Raw genomic sequence first — 7,790 nt, forward strand, 5'->3', positions numbered from 1 at the left:
GTCTTCAGTGGATGGACCTGCACCATTAAATGAAAGACCTTTCTCGACATATTTTGCATAAGATTCATCAAAAGAAACGTGTACAGACTCTTCTACTATAAGTAATCTCTTATTATATATTCGATATGCTTTGCTAGATTGTGAGTAACCAAGGAATATGCCCTCATCAGCTTTAGCATCGAATTTGCCAAGATTATCCTTACCATTGTTCAAAACAAAACACTTGCAACCGAATACATGGAGATGAGATACATTTGGTTTTCTACCCTTTAGTAATTCATAGGGAGTTTTGTTCAGTATAGGACGTATTGTTATCCTATTCAAAACATAACATGCTGTACTAATCGCGTCAGCCCAGAAATACTTTGGTAGATTACCCTCATTCAGCATTGTTCTTGCCAGCTCCTCTAGAACTCGATTTTTACGTTCAACTACTCCGTTTTGTTGAGGTGTTCTAGGAGTTGAAAAGTTATGCTCAATTCCATGTTTATCACAGTATTTTTCAAAAAGAATGTTTTCAAATTCTCCACCGTGATCACTTCGAATTGCAACTATTTTGTTGTTCATTTTGTTTTGACATAATCTTGCAAATTGAGTAAAGGCTGAAAAAGTTTGATCCTTACTAGGTAAAAAGATTGTCCAACAAAATCTCGAGTAATCATCGACAATGACAAAACCATAGGTGTTTCCACCTATGCTTTTAGTCCTTGAAGGGCCAAAGAGATCCATGTGAAGTAGTTCAAGAGGGCGTGATGTTGAAACCACGTTCTTTGATTTAAAAGAGGTTTTTGTTTGCTTTCCCTTTTGACAAGCATCACATAGATGATCTTTTGAAAACTTCATTTTGGGTAAGCCGATTACTAAATCTTTTGAGACAACTTTATTTAGTAAGTCAAAATTTATGTGGGCGAGACGTCTATGCCAAAGCCATGAGTCATCGCCTAGAGCAACTAGACATGTGGTACTAGACTTAGATACCTCATCCAAATTTAGCATGTAGATGTTGTTTACTCTTAAGCCCTTAAACATAATGTCTCTTTTCTTAGTATGTTCTATTGTGCATCCAGAATTTGTAAACATTACTTTAAAATCTTTGTCGCACAATTGACTTATACTTAAAAGATTATGTTTAAGACCTTCTACTAGCAGCACATCAGTTATAGTAGTGGTAGAAGGGTTACCTACACTTCCTTTACCAAGTATGGCTCCCCGATTGTTATCTCCATAGGTGACATACCCCTTTTTCTTTGCTTGAAACTCAACGAAAAGAGATAGGTCTCCAGTCATGTGTCTTGAACATCCGCTATCAAGGAACCACAACCTTTCGGCAATGTCAAGACACTTTTCCTGCAAGATTAATTTAAGGAGGGAGGTCCCCAATTTTCATTGGGTCCTTGGTAGTGAGTACACAATTTGTTGCACTTAGGCAACCATTGAAATACTCCTTTAGGAACTAAAATTCTCCTAAATTTGCATTTTTCAATGGTATGTCCCTTTTTGCAACAATAATGACAGGTAATATGATGAGAATATGGAGTTTTGCTAGTTGATACTTTTGGTACAAAAGTGTATTTACTATATAAAGGAGTATACGATCTTTTGAACTTGTTTGGATCAACCGCAAAAGTCACTTTTGGTTGTAGAGCCTTGTCTAACTTGGCTTTTAGATCTCTCACTTCTTTTTGCCAAATGTGACATGTCTCACAACCAAACCATGATGTAGGATCTATTTCAACTTTGTCCTTTTGAATGTCTAGCATAGATTGTTTTAAAGCTTCCATATCCCTTTCGGTTTTCTCAACTTTTGATTCAAGGTATGAAAATATTTTCTTATTTGAGGCCAAAAGTTTGAAAGCTTTAATTGCATCTCTATGTAATTCTTCAAAAGCAAGTTTTAGTTGAGAATGAGATACCTTATCTACGAGTTCAGGTTTAAGATGACTTACAGCTTTCTTTTTCTTGTTTTGATGAGCCATGAAACATAGGTTTGCTGATTCTTCTTCATCGCTTGACGAGCTTTCACTAGATGAATCACTTTCCCATGCTATGTAAGCTCTTTTAGACTTGTTTTGACCTTTGCTTTGGTTCTTCTCCCTTTCTTTCTTAAGGTATGGACAATCCGGTTTGTAGTGACCGGCTTTCCCACAATTGAAGCAAAGACCTTTGATCTTTCCTTTGTTGTCGTCATCTTGTTTGAACATGTTTGATTGCTTTCTATAGTTGATCAATCCTTTGTCGGAATGTTTTGCTCCATTTTTCTTTAGATATTTGTTGTATCTTCGCACAAACAGTCCCATTTCCTCATCATCGGAGTCTTCGTCATCACTTGTGTCACTATCCTTTGGCTCTCGTTTTGAGGTCTTGGAGCTCGAAGCTTTTAGAGCTATTGACTTCTTCTCTACCTCTTTCTCCATGTTCTTTTCTTTCTTTGTCCTCTTCTCATGCATGTCAAGGCATTTAAGATGTTGTTCATGTTCCTCTAGTTTACCAAAGAGAGTGGTAATGTCTAAAGTGTTGAGATCATTTGCTTCCTTAATTGCTGTAACTTTGGGCTGCCATTCCCTGTTCAAACACCTTAAGATTTTGTTAGTAGCAACTGCATTGGAAACAGGTCTATCAAGAGAATTTAATCGATTTTTCAGGTGAACGAATCTTTTCTGCATGCTTTCGATGGTTTCACCATCTTCCATGTGGAAAAGTTCGAACTCTTGAGTTAACGTATTGATCCTAGCTAGTTTGACATCATCCGTTCCCTCGTGGGCAACTTGCAATGTGTCCCACATAGCTTTAGCTGATCTACAATGGGAAACGCGATAGTATTCATCAACTCCTAGAGCTGAGATTAGAATGTTTCTCGCTTTCCAATCGTATGCATATTTCTTTTCATCTTCAGCATTCCAAGTATCTTCTGGTTTTGGAACAACTGCACCAGCTGCATTTGTCATAGTGATCTGAAATGGACCATTGACAATAGCTGTCCAGATGTTCCTATCAATTGCATTGATATGGACACACATACAATCCTTCCAATAGCCGTAGTTTTCTCCGTTGAAAACTGGAGCTCTATTATGAGCCCCTTTAGGTCCAGAAGCCATCTTTCCAATAAGTGTTTCACGTAGCACGGAATCAACCAGAGCTCTTGATGCCACTTGTTAGACGCTGGCCTATAGATCTAGAGGGGGGGTGAATAGATCTCACTAAGTTTTTACAGATTTTTCTACAGACTTGAGCGAAAGCGGTTCTGAATCGACTTGCGTCTATTCTGGACCGCTATTGCAAAGGTCGTATGTGTTTCAAAACCAAAAAGTAAGTGGAATTGATGGTGAAGTAATATGATAGCTAACCAATACGTTTAACAACTGAAATCCAATTAACTTCTAGATTGACAACTTTGATTTGCAATGCAGTAAGATTGGATTAAGCAAAAACACAAACACTTGGTGATACGTTCAAATTGATAGGATTCAAGTTGTGGTGAATTGTGATGTTTGTGCAGAACTTTAATTCACAATTTTAACACTCGAATCGTTGATCAATTTTGCACTTATAACCAATTATGAACAGAAAGTAAAAGAGAAAGTAAAAGCGACAAGAACACGATATTTGTTTAGGCAGTTCGTCGATCGTCCTCGCTACGACTACGTCTGCCCCCAATTCCAAATTGAAATTGGGTAATCTTTCATTAATGTTGAAAGTAGTATATACAAAGAAGATAACAAAGCGATAAACGATAAACCAATTATGTCGATCCTTTGAATCTTCTTCCCCCTTAATCTTGAGCCAGATCAAGGTTATCCAAGAGCTTCACTTTGATCCCTTTCTGCAGTGTCTTCAATTCCCTCGAACCCTTGTTCTTCAATCTTCAATTCCCTCGAACACTTGTTCTTCAATCTTCACACTCAGCCGGATCCTCGATGAAGCCTCTTGATAAAAACCCCCAAGAACCACCCGTCGTGGAGGACAAAACCCGCAGATTTTATTCACCAACAAACCCCACAAACCTTCACCCACTAGGAATCTTCAATTCCGTTCCATGGACGTTATCGAACTCATCACTAACCCGCAACGCAAGAATGATTATGTGTAATTGTGTTGGAGATGATGAAGAACGAAGATGAGAAGCGTTTGTGTATCTTTCAGTCGTTGGTGTTTCTTGAATAATTACCCTTGAACAATATATATGATTGCATATCAGTTAGAAACAAGAAAAACTGATTTTTGAACTTTCTTGATCAGTTAGGTCGACCACTTGTAGTGCTTAGGTCGACCTAACAGAGCTTGCAGAATTTTGCTCCCAGTTAGGTCGACCTGTTGAAGGAGTAGGTCGACCAGAATCCTCTTCTGATGCATTCTGGGGACATTTTCACAGATCAGGTCGACCTAGTTGACATGTAGGTCGACCTAGCAGACTGATATGAAGATTTCTTCATTTTGAGTCGACCTAAATGGTCTGTGAGTCGACCTAGCAGAGGTATATTGATTTTCCTTCATTTTAGGTCGACCTAGATTGACAGTAGGTCGACCTAACTGCTGATTTTCTGCATTCTTCTTGTTTTGCTTGTGTTGAGGCAACCTATAAACACATACACATAATGGATTGACTTATGAGTGATCAATGCTTGCTTTTCTTTAAGTTTTCTGCTTCAGTCTTGTTGTTTGCATGCTTATTTGAGTTTGCCATGAATCAAAAACATCTTTGAGTGTAATCTTGTATTCACATTTTTCAGGTGCTATACATTCAATAGGTCGACCTATGCAGAGAGCAGGTCGACCTGTCGCTAATAAACCCTGTTTTCTGTTGTTTTCAAGTTGGCTTATACATTGTAGGTGTTATAAATACTCAAGTGATCATTCTCAAGCAATTCAACAAGAAACGTGAAAGATAGACTCAGCTTCTTCTCATCTTCAACCTTTCGCTTATTGATCGAGAATCACACATAATCATCTTTCTCGATCGAAGTAAGGAACATGTGTTGATAAGGTTCGACGGTAGATATTTGTCTTGTTCGAGATTCGACGGTAGACATTCATCTTGTTCGAGTGAAGAGTGTTGAGGGTGTTTCTTGTATAAAACCTTAGGGTTTTTCCTTCTTCATCAAAGATTTTGTTCGAAGGTTTTTGACGATCGATTCGCTTTGGTAATCAATTCAGCCGTGCATAAGGGATTGAGGGATTGAAGATCCGCTCAACAAACTTGCTACAACCGGAGGATTGAGAAAGGAACGATCGGGGTCTTGATCGAGAATATCTTAGACATTGACTTGATTCAACTTGAATCAAGGGGAGGATCGGGGTCTTGATCGAGAATATCTTAGACATTGACTTTACTGTATGTGTGTAGTTGGTGATTGGTACTTTCTATCCTTGTTAAACATTTTGCAATCTAATAAAACTTTCCTAATTTCATTTGAAATTAGGGGCAGACGTACTCCTGCGAGGACGATAGAGGAACTGCCTAAACAAATATCGTGTTCCTTATCGCTTTTACTTTATCGTATTTCCATTTGTTTTCGTTTATTACCATTGTTGAACAAAAACTAAGGTTAGGTAAAATATCGATCACCAAGTGTTCGATAAAATTACTCAATCAAATTTTTGTTCACATTTTATTGAAAACGTTCATTGTGAGTAATATACCATATAGTGTGCAATTGATACAATCGAGATATTCGTTAAAAACGTAATTCATAACTTGACATTTTCATCCGTTCGGTTTAGTGCACATATCCGGTCCCCGATAACATAATCGCTCTTAGACGATTAAGTGATTCAGGGAAGTCACGTTTCAAAAGCTAAAATTTTCTTAAGTCGGAAAAAGGTGGTCTATTCACCCCCCTCTAGACCATTCCTATCGTCTAACAAGTGGTATCACGAGCTCCGGTTCATTCTAGTGCTTGATATAACTTTTTAGAAAATGGAGAACGGTCAAAAAGGGGCGTATACTAAAGCGCCTGTTTTCACTGGAGAAAACTAAAGTTATTGGAAAGACTGTATGTGCATTCATATCAACTCCGTTGATAGAAAAATATGGGATGTCATCGTCAATGGTCCTATGGCTATCACCATAACCAACGATGCTGGCATCACAAGACCTAAACCTCAAGCACAATGGGATGAAAAAGATGAAAAGAATTACGGGTATGATTGGAAAGCTAGAAACATGATTATAGCTTCCTTAGGGGTCGATGAGTACTTTCGTGTGTCGCTTTGCCAGTCGGCTAAGGCAATGTGGGATGCATTACAAGTCGCCCATGAAGGAACTAATGATGTTAAGATAGCTAGAATCAATACCTTAACGCAAGAGTTTGATCTCTTTCATATGAAGCAAGGTGAAACCATTGCGGATATGCAAAAGAGATTCTCTCACATTATCAATCGATTACACACTTTGGGACATATTACTCCCAATGCCGTAGCTACTAACAAAGTTTTGAGATGTCTTAGTAGGGAATGGCAACCGAAGGTCACAGCAATCAAAGAAGCCAATGATCTTACTACATTGGATCTCACAGCTCTATTCGGAAAGCTTGAAGAACATGAGCAAGACCTCATGAACCTAAACAAGCACGAAAAGAAAGAAAAGAAAGAAAAGTCAAAGGACACGGAAAAGAAGTCTATCGCTCTAAAGGCTTCAAGTTCTAAGTCATCCACCAAAGATATATGTGATAGTGAGTCTAGTGATGAAGATGATAGTCCGGATGAAGATATGGGATTATTCGTAAGAAGATACAACAAATATCTTCGAAAGAATGAAATTAAGCATTCGGACAACAATCTAGTTGATTATAGACGTCAATCAAAGCCTAACAAGCAAGATGAGTACAAGAAGACTAAACTTAGAGGATCTTGTTACAACTGTGGAAAACCCGGTCACTACAAACCGGATTGCCCTTCGCTAAAGAAAGATAAGACAAAGAGTAAACTTCAAAAGAAGCAGCCAAAAGGAAGAAGAGCTTACATCACTTGTGAAAGTGATAGTGACTCATCTAGCAAAGAAAGCTCAAGCGATGAAGAGGAAAACGTCAACCTATGTCTCATGGCACATCAAAAGAAGAAAAAGATTGTAAGTCATGATAAATATAATAATGTTGATGCTATGTCTTATTTTGAATTAAAGCATGCCTTTGATACCTTGCATTATGAAGCTAAGGAAGCATTTCAATGCTTAGCTTCAAATAAAAGAATTTTCAAATACCTTGAGAAGAAAGTTTCCGATTCCAATAAGGAATTAGAAACTCTCAAGGAATCTATGATCAAAAGTATCAAAGACACAAGCGTTGTTGACAAGAGTCCTTGGTTTAAGTGGGGAGGATGTGAAACTTGTCACATTTGGCAAAAAGAAGTTAAAACTATCAAAGCCAAATTAGACAAGGCCTCACAACCAAAAATCACATATGCTATTAATCGATCACATTTCAAAATAGTATGATAAACCCGTATCAACGATACACTTATGTGATAAAGGATCAATCTAGTAAATGTGATGACTACTCAAACTCAAGATGTCTATACTATTGCAAACGGGGGCATACCATTAAAAAATGTCGCTTTAGGAGATTCTTGGTTCCCAAAGGCATTTTCAAATGGACTCCTAAGAGCAACCTTTGTTTCACTCACACACAAGGACCCAATGAAAATTGGGTACCTATTTCCCTTGTTTAAATTTGTAGGTGGAATGTCTTGAGCCATCCGAGAGAAGATGGTTTCTAGATAGCGGATGCTCAAGACATATGACGGGTGACTTATCTTTATTCTATGACTGTGGCTAAGAAGAAAGGATTTGTGACCTA

This window comes from Vicia villosa, unplaced genomic scaffold (assembly GCF_029867415.1).
Source record: "Vicia villosa cultivar HV-30 ecotype Madison, WI unplaced genomic scaffold, Vvil1.0 ctg.000044F_1_1, whole genome shotgun sequence".
Lineage (NCBI taxonomy): Eukaryota > Viridiplantae > Streptophyta > Magnoliopsida > Fabales > Fabaceae > Vicia > Vicia villosa.